This window comes from Felis catus, chromosome A2, assembly GCF_018350175.1.
Source record: "Felis catus isolate Fca126 chromosome A2, F.catus_Fca126_mat1.0, whole genome shotgun sequence".
In the NCBI taxonomy this organism is placed as follows: domain Eukaryota; kingdom Metazoa; phylum Chordata; class Mammalia; order Carnivora; family Felidae; genus Felis; species Felis catus.
In genome coordinates, this window is record NC_058369.1 from 85681520 (window position 1) to 85695557 (window position 14038).

The 14038-nt window shown below is 32.2% G+C and overlaps 1 long non-coding RNA gene across 1 annotated transcript in view; it reads left to right on the top strand.

The window, feature by feature from the left end:
• Nucleotides 1-14038, top strand: part of LOC123383861 — a 71179-nt gene that overhangs the window by 25972 nt on the left and 31169 nt on the right. The window lies entirely within an intron of this gene.

The following is a 14038-nucleotide window of genomic DNA, read 5'->3' on the forward strand; positions in this document are numbered from 1 at the left end:
ATATACTTAGTGTATTCTTTGTATGCATATGTATATATTCTGAGAATAAGAATGAAAGAAATGAATGATGAGTTTTCCTTCCCCAAATCAAGGAACTTTTATTACTAGCAATTTTTTAAAGTATTATTCTGAAGAATTTGAAACTATGAAATTTTCCAAATTATTTAGATTAAGTTCACTTTCTCTTCTCTAAATACCTGATATATTAATTTACAAATTCTCTGTAAATTTCAAGTGTGCTTTAAGACTTCTAATGTCTATATTACACTAATTTAGATTATATAAAACATTGGATATCTTTAATTTATGAGGATTACAAATGAGGTTTAGAATCATTTTATCATTGGGACCATTAATGTAACCAAGCAAAGATTACTAATTTCAAACAAGTAAAACTACCTTTGGTTAGCTTAACAGAAAAATGAAAGAACCAAAAAGGAAGCTGCTGAATCAGACTGGGAAAAAAACAGTAAGACAAAAGGGAGACTAGGCAGTCAAGAACATAGCCAAAATCACAACATGCATTGGGTCTGGTTAGAAAATTGGATCTAGTACTGAGACTACTGGACATGTCCTGCTGAGTTGTTGGAATTCAATGCAGCTGCTACTGTGGACATTAGACTCTGGCTATTTTAACTGCCACCACAGTGTTCTAGAGGATTTGTGAACAGTCAGTACAGAAATACCTAAGAGGGCAAGTGAATCTGACCAATAGAGCAAAAATCCTAAGCTCCGACTTGGTCATTATCACTATGTTTGAGCTGCCAAGGGCTTATGAGAATATGGAACTGGCCCTTTTGGTTTTAGCAGGAAGACTACACCAGGCCTTGCAAGCTGTCAGACTGCCCAAACATAGGAAGACTATTTCAGTGCTAAGCAGCCATAATAGGAAACAATATCTGTCTCATTGTTTGTCTCCTTGATTTTGATCCCTGTTTCTATTGCGACGTTGGTCACATAGAAGCTTCAAACTATTATATTTTCCCAAATGATCCAAATTTTCTGAACTGTTGTTTGTATCTCCACCTGAATTTCTTATGCATTGGTGATGCTCTTTAGTATGAATCATTTTTATTTGCAAAATTAATCTTCCTAAAAATTAAAGGTTTCATTTTAGCTTTTTATTCAGCTTTGGCTCATTACCAATAAAGAGTTGAAGTGTACCAAGGTGATGTCTTCTCCATAAGATGATCCTAACCCAGTGGATTTAGTTTAAATTATGATGTACAAATCGATTGAGTATTCAGTTGTTACTCTCTCTTTTATTGGGATTTACTTGGTATTAGTGAATCCTGACTAAAAATGTCTTTATTATTGGTGCCTAGATGGAAGAAAATTTCCATTTGTTCTCAGACCTAGTTTGTTCTTTCTACAGCATTAGTACTGGCGTATCAGTGAATCTAACATAATTATTACTTTCCTTGATCTGATTCCTAGATAATTGTCACTTGGTGCCTAAATACATTTGTGCGGCTGTTAATATAGGCATGCAAGACTCTCTTATTCTCATTCTCTCTCTCTCTCTTATGCGCGCACACACACACACACACACACATGCACACGGGGAGTTACATACAGGGACACTGTAAGAAGCAAAAGTTCTGAGCTCACCATTTCACAAAACACAAAAAATGTTACGGATATGAATTATGTTCATGAATATTAACACTTAAAATAAATTTTCTATGCAGGATATATATCAAGATGCATTACATTTAATATACTTATATCCAAAATCATTATCTTAAGAGCTAAAAGCATTATGAATTACAGGAAGCTGGAAGCTACTGGGAGGATATGACCAGGTCTTTTCTGCATTATCAAACACACCAACATAGTCTTAGTTAATATATACAGTTCTGTTATTCAACCTCAATAAGAGAACCTATTGATATTAATTCTGTCCAAATAGGCTCATTTATTTCTTTTATTGATCATGAATATCTATTATTAGTAAAAAATAAAAAAGGGTATCTATTGAGTAAATAAAAGAAGTTGGATTTATGAGCATTAGCAACTGGCAATCAAGGGAGAAATTAAAAATAAGAGAAATATATGTGCAAATAATCATATTTACAAAGAGAAGAAAAGTAATGTAAACAAACTCAGTTACTCTAAATTCATTGAAGAATCTTAACAGATGTGAGTTAGATTTAATAAACTATGATATCATAATAAAAGCATGCCATATAGAGCTATGCAGTTTATTACCAGAACTGAAAAATTCAAGTGGTGTTACTTCTTAAGACTTAAGTTTTGGATTGGTGTTTTATATATATGTAGAAAGAAAATAGAGAAGGCAGAGATAGAAATGGTGATTCTATTTTTTAAACTTAAGATTTTAATTTTTTGTCTGCATAATGCACATATTTACATAAAAATATACTAAAACAACCTCACAACAGAAAAGAAAAGCATTAACCAATCTTGTGGAATAATTTTAATGAACAAAAAATGCAGAGATAATAATGTGCATTAAACTTTTTTGTATTAGAGTAAAACATGGAAACAGAATAAAGGGGACAAAATAAAAAGGATTAGATTAGTAAATGATGATATAACTGTATATGAATTTCTTAACCATTATGAAAACGGATGTTTTAAATATGTTTTAATATGACTTCTTATTAATTAGGACTAGATTTGAATCATGAAACAGAAAATTCTGAAAGAATAGTCATTTAACTATAGAAATTTAATTTTTCTCAGGCATAAAAGAAATGTAGGGTCAGACAGGCCAGTAGTGGCCTGGAATTCAGTTTCCTCTCTTTCTGCTGTCATTCTGAGAACACGGCTGCCAGGCTCAGAACATGGTTGCACCTTAGAATGTGGCTACTGGTCCATCTTGTAAAGAATGCTTTTATAGTCATCATACTTGGACAATACATATAATGTCTCCTTCTTGGGCAAAGGGTAGGCAGGCTTACTGACTGTTATAAGTTTCAGGCTCCATAAGCACAAATGTTTCCTGGCCCTCTTCTCAGAGCCCTGTTGAAGGGCTTAGAATTGGCTCTTTACCAAATAGGAAAATGCGGATATTCTGACTACTGCTGTTGCTGTGAGAAATAAAATCCTTTAACTTTGACCCATGAATCTCATATCTTCTGCTAGCTTCTAAGGGACTGTGGTGTGCCAATTTATTTGCTTGATTGTAGGAAGTATAAGATTGTGGAAACTTTGCAGTTCTTCATAGTGTCACACCATTTCTTCTAATTTCCCTTAGTTCAATTTAGGCAAATAAGTATACCTAGAACCAAGGGAGCCTGAGGAATGTTATTATTTAGCTTAGCAGTAAAGTTGGTGTATTACTTTTTTTTATGTTTTTATTTATTTTTGATAGCGCGCGCATGCACATGAGTGGGGAAGGGGCAGAGAGAGGGAGACACAGAATGGGAAGCAGGCTCCAGGCCTGGAGCTGTCAGCACAGAGCCCAACAGGGGGCTCGAACCAGGGACTGCAAGATCATGACCTGAGCCGAAATCGGATGCTGAACTGACTGAGCCACCCAGGTGCCCCAAAATAGGTGTATTACTACCAGGAGGATGGAATACCAGATTTCAGTATAGGACACAAATACTCACTGCCAAAGCCTAAAAAACAATCATTCACAATTTATTATTATGTGGAAAAAAACATAAAACTATACTAAAAAACAGAAATCTTCACAGATTAAATAATTTATAATAAATTTTTATAGAAATGATCTCTGGGTAATGAGGGTGCACTAGTTTGCTAGGGCTGCTACAGCAAGGTACCACAACGATAGCACAGTAGATGCAGTAATAGCAATAGCCACAACAGGTGGCTTCAACAGCGGAAATTTATTGTCTCATAGTTGTGGAGGCTTGAAGTCCAAGATCAAGGTATTAGTAGGATTGGTTCCTTCTGAGCGTTATGAGGGAACAATCTGTTCAACCCTTTTGCTGTGGCTTGTAGATCGCCATTTACTTCCTTTGCCACTTCACATTGTGTTCTCACCGTTTGCATGCCTCTGTGTCCACAATTAAAGGACACACCCTGAGGTACTGGCAATTAGGACTTCAATATTTGACTTTTTAAGAGACACAACCCAATCCATAACAGAAGATACGGATGATATATTTTATTTTTATTTATTTCCAAGTATTGTATTGCCTTTTTATTATTTTGGTAATTTAAAAAGGATACTTTTTAATGTTTATTTTTGAGAGAGAAAGATGGAGTGTGAGCAGGGGAGGGGCAGAGAGAGAGGGAGGCACAGAATCCGAAGCAGGCTGTAGGCTCTGAGCTTCCAGCACAGAGCCTAACGTGGGGCTTGAACTCACAAACTGCAAGATTATGGCCCTGAGCCAAAGTCGGACACTTAACTGAGCAACCTAGGCACCTGAAAAGGATACATTTTTTTAAACAAAAGTTCAGTGTCTTTCATTATATTTATACATCTTGTGAATAGTCTCAAACTGTGTTTAATGCTACCTACATATTTTTAATCTTCAGTGAAAAATGTTTAGTAGCTGAATCAATAGGTAACTACCTCCAGATGCCCCACAATAGGTTTTACACCTGCCTTCCAGAGCACTTGAATTTTTGTTTTCTTTTGCTTTGTCTCCTTGCTTAAATCCTCAAGGTTCCGTACATTCACAGCTTATTCATATATATTAGTCTTTGGCCTTATATCCTTCAATAGGAGTGTCTTTAAGTCTAAAACCATGAAATATATTTTAAACCATGCAGTATATTTCTGACTTCAATGCTGAATTGGTGGGAAATCATATCAACTGTGCTTCATTCCCACTGATACAGAGACGTTGAGTGGGAGTTTGTGAGTGATGACTGTTCGAGTAGAATGTGAAGGTAATTGTAACAGTTTGACATGCAAGAACAGAGTAACTGCTTCAAGCATGAGGACATAGGGAACAAACCAAGATAAAAGGAAGACTTGGAAACAAAGACTACATTCTGAACCAGTTCTTTCCAAGTACTTTACTCTGGAAGAGAACTTGTTAATGAATAACCACTATTGAATAGCTGCCATGAAAGCAAACAGAGAGCTATTCTACTATTAGTTACATTTTCATGCAAACGTTAGTCATTTGTGCCTGAAAACTCAAATAATCCATATCACCCAGAAGTATATGGTGGAGAGGAATGCTTAGGTAAAGAGCTTAAACCAAAAGATGAGGCAGGAAACAGGAATAATGAAGAAAGAGAAGTTTACCACAAATGAAGGAGTTGAAAGCCAAGAAAAAGAAAGGAATGGAGGAGAGGCAAGCCCACAGTTGATGTGGGGAGATGTGTGGCTCATTTTACTAAGCCCCAGAATAAAACTTGAGAGCTAATATGTTAGTCAAGGTCATAGAAAGATAGATCATTATTTTCTTAGAGTACTACTCTCATGTAGCAATTTTTGCTGTTGTTTTAAAATCCTGGTTACCATAAAATACTAGAACTTTAGAGGAGCAATATTTCTCTTTGTTTAACATCAACAATGTGTTGGGTAACTTAAACATCTATGATTTTCGATCTCATTTTAACAGCTTAATACTATATTTATTGTTCCATTCCTGATTTTTTTTTAGAAACACATCTTCATTCTTTATTTTTCAGTAGAGCATCTCTCATAAGTCAAATTTATTTTCTTATTTTCCAATCAATACCTGTTTCTTTTCTGCTTCTTCCAATATCTTCTAATCACAACCACCACCATCCTCCTGCAACAGACCCAGAAAAATCCCAGCACTCCACAAGACATGTCATTTTAGTTAATGATATGTTGGATAAATAAGTTACAGTTAACAGTGACATTTACTAAAAGTTAATATTGTTATTTCATTTTTTTTTCATTTATTGGGTTTCACAATAATGAATGATTCCATATCAGTTCCCTGATGGCTCCTCTCAAATTTCAAAGAAACATGTCCCATAGAATTTTTAGCCTCAGGGATTCATGTGTGGAACTACATACTATTTATATTAAAATATTGAGCAAATTGGATGTTATATAAGCATGGCTTCACTTCCTATTGGCTTCTAAGAAATACAGCTCATAAAGAGTCTGAATGCATCCTTTATAGGCTAGTCTAAGTGTCAGTTTGAAGACATGGTTCAGTCTTAATAACTCAAGCAGGAGGAATTTATCATTTCTTAGCCTTGAAACAAGTGCATCTGAGAAAATAAAACATTTTTAATCAGGCCTCATGAATAATAATTTCTTGAATGAAATGCTATAATCACGGGGGAAAAAAGAAAAAAAAAGTGACAATTAAAAAAAAATTAAAGACATAGAAATGTTCTGATGTGATAGAAGCTATTAGGTAACATACTACTTTTACTTTTTCCTACCCCAACTTCTCCCCTGTTGAATTCACAAAAGAACATCTTGCATATATGATACCCAGAGCAGATAATTTTTAATATCCCTTATATTTATATAAAAAAATTATATTGGTAATCATCTTGCAACGAATGATTAATAATGATCATTATTTTAAGTCACTCTTTAAAATCAACAATTTAAAGAAAAAAACAAATTTTAAAGATTTATAATCAATAAAATTTTTATTGTTTGAAATACGTACTTTACTGCCACCCCGAGTACACATTATACCTTTCATGTTCACAGTTTATTACATTTTAAATATTCTAAATAAAAGTAAAAACATTTATATTTAATGTGACCACTTCATTTGCTAGGACTGTTTTTAAATGTTTTTCAGATCTGTTCCACATTAAAAACACAGACATAAAACATCTTTCTTTTCAACCATGAAAAAATGATCTACAGAATTTATATTAAGTTAGTTGCAAAAATAGATCAGAGGATGCTAATCCATGAGAAATGTGTCTCCTCCCCTTATTTTTCCCTTCCTTTAAAACCAAGAGATGCGTGTAATTTAACCATGCTTGCTTTGGGTAACAACCAGCATGGGGTTGAAATGCATTGAGTCTGCTTTCTAAGGAAGTACAATACTTCACATTTTTAATGCATCACTGAACAGAGGTCAAATAGAGTAGTTCTAACATAATACAACACATCAAACTACCCACAATAAAGTAACTCTATATACCCTGTGAATATTTCTCCCACATTAACAAGTGGGTCATCAATCTCTTAGCCATCTTAAGCCCAGCTGTAAATTTATGGTAGTATGTTTCCCAACATGTTCCCACTCAGATTTCATGATTGTCTCTAACATATGATCAATGGGGGAAAATATATATATTTATTTTTGATTGCCAGATTAACCTAAAATGATTATTATTATTCCCTGCTGATAATTTTGGGCATTACCTAAACTATCAAAAATAGTAAGTGTTCATCCAACAAAAGAATTATATAATTATCCATCTGATTTCTCTTTTAAATTTCTTTGTAGCTAACTAAATTAGCATGTAGGACCATCACCTTGAAGAGAAATCATTAATGTCAGATAGTAGAGTTTAGCTAATTCCTAAATTACAAATTTTAAAATGCATAAGAGTAAATAAGATAATTGGAAATTCTATAACTATGAAGATAAACATTTCACTTAATGTAGATTATAAATAACCTAAATGTAAATATACTAACTTTAAGGAAGTTAGTATATTTTTCTTCCTTTTCAGTACTTGTTTGTAGATGTTTTGAGTGTGTGTATATATCTATATCTATGTCTCATTTCTCTCTATATATAACTTTTAGATCTATCTATCTATCTATCTATCTATCTATCTATCTATCTATCTATAATTTTAAGTAACAAAGAGCAACAGTAATATCACATTTCAACCATAAGGGAAAAAATTGGAAGAGTCTGTGGCTTATTTGGACAATTCTTTGTCATTATATGGTTATATGATCATATTATTATACAGCAAAGCAGAGTTCTGGCTTAGAACATTTTTATCCTCTTGTCCTACAAGTAAGAAATCTAAGCATTTATCAAATGCACATATATCTATTTTAAAAATACATCTACTAAGTATTCATTGAAATCACATTTGAGCATTCTGCATGTTGCAGGGATATGAAATAAGTAAGGTTAAGTTTCCTGGTTTGAAAAGGTTGTAGTCTAGTGAGAAAAAATATTTATTATTGGACACGGTGTTTTGTTTCTGTTTTTAGATAACATGATTAGGAAGTGTGCAATTCAGACATCTTCAAAACTCAGATTCTTTACCAATGAAGTATATAGTTCAAATTATTTTGACACATGTTCTTCTAAAGATTCATGATGGAGACCTGACCTGTGCCACTACAAATAATAGAAGTGATGCTTTCTCTCGGAAACAAGAGTCCTCTTTCAGAGCAGGTGACCCATCTTCCATGGCTGTCTAGGCTGGGAGCTGGGAATCAAAAGTGAATAAGCAGAGTACAGAGCCTGAGGTTGCTTTTTTAAGATAAAGTGACAAATTCATTTTTCATAGAGGATAGAATGGGGCATATTGCTTTGGTAAAAAAAAAAATATATATATGATATATATGATATTTTTCATATATACATATATGTATATGTGGTTCTGGAAATATAAATTTGCATTCTCAAATTGATTATCATCTCATACTGTTTTTAAAGGCAGAATGGGAATTCTTTCTAAGAATATTCAGTAACTAGCAACTGCAAAATGATAGGGCTTCAGTTTTTGAAAAAGATGTTAATAAAATATCTTGGAGAAAGAATTACCAAGTTCTAATTTAGTATAAAACTAATTATATAGGAAAAAGATACTTTTTGAAAAGATGGAAATGAGTTGAATGTTTGGTAGTGGGGTATCAGTTAAATCATTCTATATCTCTACTCTATCATCTATCTATACTAGATCATTTAAATGGGGTTTTATGTACAAACTTGCTGCAATGGAAAAGTATTGATGACCCAATAAGTGGGAAAAGAAGACATTGATGGGGTTCATGAAAGTGCACCAACATATGGCACAAAAATTATGAAGTATGATATATGTAACAATATCCAACCTATTATTTTTTGATGAAAATGTATTGAAATTTTAATATAGTAACGTCTTTCAAATTCTTCTACTTTAAAAAATTAATATAAAAGTACGTACAATATAAATGTCATTTATAATATAAATAACTGAATTTCATAGTGTATTTATAATCCGTCAGGCAATACTCTATGTTATTGTATATTCACTCACAACAAGCCTCTGATATAGAGACTATTATCATTTCCAGTCTATAGATGAGGATACTGTTGTTCAGAGAGGTTAGATGAGCCCTGTGTCCAAGGTCACAGGGCTAATAAGTGGCAGAGCTGGAAGTTGAACCCAGTTGTCATTGCTCCAGAATCTATTAAGTCAATATGTCATTAAGAAATGTAATCATTTAAATAAATATATAAAATTATTTGCTTCTGTCAGTTTAAAAAATATTTATGTGCTTTTTAAAATCATTTGAAAACTTACATACAATAAATTTCTTTTTTTGTTTGTTTTGTTAAACAGTTCTTTGAGTTTTAACATATTTACAGATTGGTATAACCACCACTAAAGACAGGATACAGGACAATTATGTTAGCTCCCAAAATTACCTCTTGATGTCCTTCATTGTCAGACACTCCCCTGATTTCCTGGAAACTACTGATTTCTCTCTATTCCTAGAGTTTTTCTTTAAAAGGACATCCTATAAAAGCATCATATATACTGTAATCTTTTGAGGTTGGTATCTTTTCACTTAGCATAATGCATTTGAGATTTATTCATGTTGTTTCATGTATCAGTAGTTTATTTTCTTTTATTGCTAAGTAGTATTCTATTGTATGGATGTATCACAGGTTGCTTATCCATTCACCAATTGTAAGGTATTTGGGTTGTTTTCTGTTTGGGGACAATTATGGATAATAGTGCTATTTGTCTGCAGGTTTTTGCATAGCAAACCTTTTCCTTTTTCTTGGACAATATTTGTTAGCCTCCAAACTATTGATACTTCATACTGTACAGTTTTTTTTTTTTTTTTTTATTACAGGGGACTGTCCTGGGCATTGTAGGATGTTTTGTAGTATCCCTGGCCTCTAGCAACTAGATGCCAGTAGCATCCATGGATGTAACAAGCAAAAATATCCCAACATTTTAACAAATATCTCCTGGGTGAAAAAATCACCCACCAATAAGAACCTTTATTCTAAAATACCTGGATTTCTGGATCACATGAGTCTATGTTTAACTTGATGAAAAATGACACTTTACTACAGGGTGGTTGTATTAATTTGTAGTCTCATCAGCAAAATGCATCCTCAGTAGCACATGCCATTGTTAACTTTTTTATTTTTTAATTTTTTGCTTGTTTGGCTTTTTTTTTTTAATTTTAGTTCTAATAGGTATGTAGTAGTACCTGAATACTTTTTAATTTTTAACTCTTATTATTAATAACTAATGTTATTGGACATCTTTTCCATGTACATACTTGTCATCTGCATATATTCTTTGTAAACAATCTGTTTAGATCTTTCACCTACTCAAATTCCCTTATCAGATATTTGATTTGGAAATTTTTGTCCAGTATATGTCTAGTTTTTAAGTATTTTGGAGGGAAAATATATTAAATATTGATTAATTCTACTTTAGCAGTTGTTTCTTTTACAAATCATGCTTTTGGTGTCATATAGGAATTCTTTGCATAATCCAAGGTTATAAAGATTTCTACTGTATTTTTACAAAATTTTATAGTTTTTGATCCATTTTGAAATGATGTTTTGTACTGAATGAGATACAATTAGAGGTTCTTTGGTTTTGAATTATTCATAATCAGTGGTCCAATTGTTCCAGCAACATTTATTTAAAAAAAAATCTTTCTCCATTGAATTATTTATGCACCTTGGTAAAAAACAATTGGTCTATTTGCATGGGTCTAATTCAGCATTATCTGTTCTGTCTCTTCCATCTATGTTGATCTTTTTATTAATGACACAGTCTTTTAATCACTGTAGGTCAGTAGTCTTAAAATGTGTGGTAATATTGTACCTCCAACTTTGCTCTTTTATTGGCAAATTGCTTGGACATTTTTTTTCTTTTTTTAAATATTTATTTTTGAGAGAGACAGTGAGTGGGGGAGGGGCCAAGAGAGAAGGGGACAGAGAATCGGAAGCAGGCTCCGTGCTGACAGCAGAGAGCCTGTTGTGGGGCTTGAACTCTCAAACCATACGATCATGACCTGAGCCAAAGTTGGAAGCATAACTGACGGAGCCACCCAAGCACTCCTGGTTGCAGATTTCTTGTACATTTCTCTTTCCATTAGAACTAACTTGATAATACCTACAAAATATCTGTTAAGATTTTAATTGGGAGGCATGAAATCTGTAGATTAATTTAGGGAGAACTGACACTTTTTTTTCCTTCACTTTATCAGTCTATAGCAACTAATATGATATAGAGTAGAAGTATAAAGAACAGATATAAACATTCAGTTTTTCACCATTAAGATTAAGTATGGTGATAGGTTTAAGTTTTTGGTAGATGGACTTTATCAGGTTTGGAAAGTTTTTATTTACACTTGGTTTTTTTTTTTATCATAAATAGATATTGAATTTTATCAGTCTCTATTGTTTTATCTGTTAATATGGTGATGTAAATAGGTCTATTTATTTTTGAATGTGGAAGCAAGCTTGCATTCCTGAGACAAACTCCACATGATCAGGATGTTTCATCCATTCTATATATTGCTTATTCATTTGGCTAATATTTTGTTAAAGATTTTTGTGTTCATGAAGGATATTGGACTGCCCTGTTTTCTTTTATTGTCTTTATCTAGTTTTGCTACTAAAGTAATGGTACTTCATAAAATGATTTGGGAAATATTTTTTTTTGGTTCTTTTTTCTGGAAGAAATTTTGTAGCTTTGGTGATATTTTATAATTATTGGTAGAATTTACTTATAAACCATCTAAACATGGGATTTATTTTTATTTTGACATTTTCAGGTTTTTAATGATGAATTCAATTTCTTGTAATTTACATCTTTCAAGGAATTGATCCAATTCATAGAATTTGTTGCATGTGTGTTCATAGAGGGGTTTATAGCATTTTCTTAGTGTCTTCTTCCTTTTATTTCTGACGATGCTAATAGAGTCATCAATTTTTAAATCCTTCATTTTGATTAAGAGGTCTATCATTTTTATTGATCTTTTTAGTCAGGCAGCTTTTGATTTAATAGATTTTCTCTATGATTCTCGGTGTTCAGTTAATCAATTTCTGTTATTTCCTATTGCATTTTTTTCTCTTCTAGTTTATTGAGTTAGAAGCTTAAGTTATTGATGTTCTTCCCTCTTTCTAGCATACACATTTACAGTATGTACTGCTTTATCTAAAACACTCATTTTTGATATGCTATATTTTCATTTTTATTCACTTCAAATTAAAAAAATATCCTTATGACATTCTTTGACCTGGGTATTGTTTAGAAGTATATTGTTTGTTAGCAAAATATTTGATTTTAGCAAACATTTCTTTTAATTTTGTTTTTATTTTTATTATGTATGATCCAAGAATTTACTTTTTATTTTTTAAATTTAATAAGTGTATTTTATAACCAAGAATATGGTCTATCTTGGTAAATGTTGATGTCTACTTGAAAAGAATGTGTATTTTAACTGATTTTGGGTGGAATGTTCTACAAATAACAGGATGACTGATGATGTTCTTCAGAACTTGTAAATTTTTACTGTTTTTTTTTTTTGTCTACCTGTTTTATCAATTACTGAGAAATGAGTGTTGAACTCTCTCACTGAAGTTGTAGATTCATCTGTTTCTCCTTTTAGAATAATCAGTTATTGCTTGATGTATTTTGAAATTCTGTTATTACATGTAGGCACAGTGTTATTAGATCTCTGTGATGAATTGACATTTTTATCATTACATAATATCCTTCTTTATTTCTACTAATTTTCCTTTTTTCTGAAGTCACTATTTCCAGATGTCAATATAGTGACCCCAGGCATCTTTTTATTAGTGTTTGTGTGATACGGCTTTTTCCATTGTTTTTTTTTCAGCCTCCTTAATCATTCTATTTCAAGTTCTTATATGAAATTCTTATGTATATCAGCATATATTTGGGTCTTTTAAAATAATTCAGTATCAGAATGTCTTTTAATAAAGTGTATTAGACCACTTACATTTAATGTAGTCACTGATACAGTTGGATGCAGGTCCACCATTTTATTATTAGTTTTATGTCCATACCATCTTTTAATTTTTTTCTTCCTATCTCCTTTTGATTATTTGAATTATTATTTCATATAATTTATCTATTGAGTTTTTCACTCCATTTCCTCTATAGTTTTTATGTATTGCTGTGGTGGATTGCAAATATAATGGCTTAACTTTTACATTCTACTTAAAGATAATTATTTACTTCAAGTAAACTACAGCCTTCAACCATATGGGTACCTTTACCAATCTCTTTTTATGCTTCAGTTGTGATATATATTACATCTACATAACATTTTAGGTATAAAGCTACTGGAGATCCTTTGGGAAAGCTTTCTGCACTCTTAAAAAGAACCAACAGGTCCCAATTTTGTTGTCTTTTGTTGTCCACTGTGCCTGGAAATATTCTTAGACTATGAAAATAATTGCCCAAGAGAACAAGATGCTGACAGTGGTGGAAAAGAAGGATGTAAGGGTAGGGAATCTGTCTTTTTAACAATGAAGATATCCTTCCCAGATAATCTTCAGCATACTTGATTTTATAACTTATTAGCAGAATTAGGGCACAATCATTTCCAAAAGTAATCATCTATAACCCTCATTCTTGTAAATTATCATATCTTGCATACTCTCCAGTTCCATATTCTTAAGGAAAATTACTAATGATCTTAATGATTGTAACTCTTAAGAATTTTGAATCCTAAAATATCCTACATTCTCAGAACTTAGCTAAAATCAAGGATATATGGTCAGTCAGTAGGCAAACTATCAGGTTGACACTGACCAATGTAATTATATACATTATCAGAAAAGTGGAATTTGGTACAGTGAAACTGTTGTTAGAAATGGAAGAACAGGCTCAAAAACTTCTCTTCTGGAAGATATATATAGAGAGGGTGGGGAGAGGGAGAGAGAAAAAT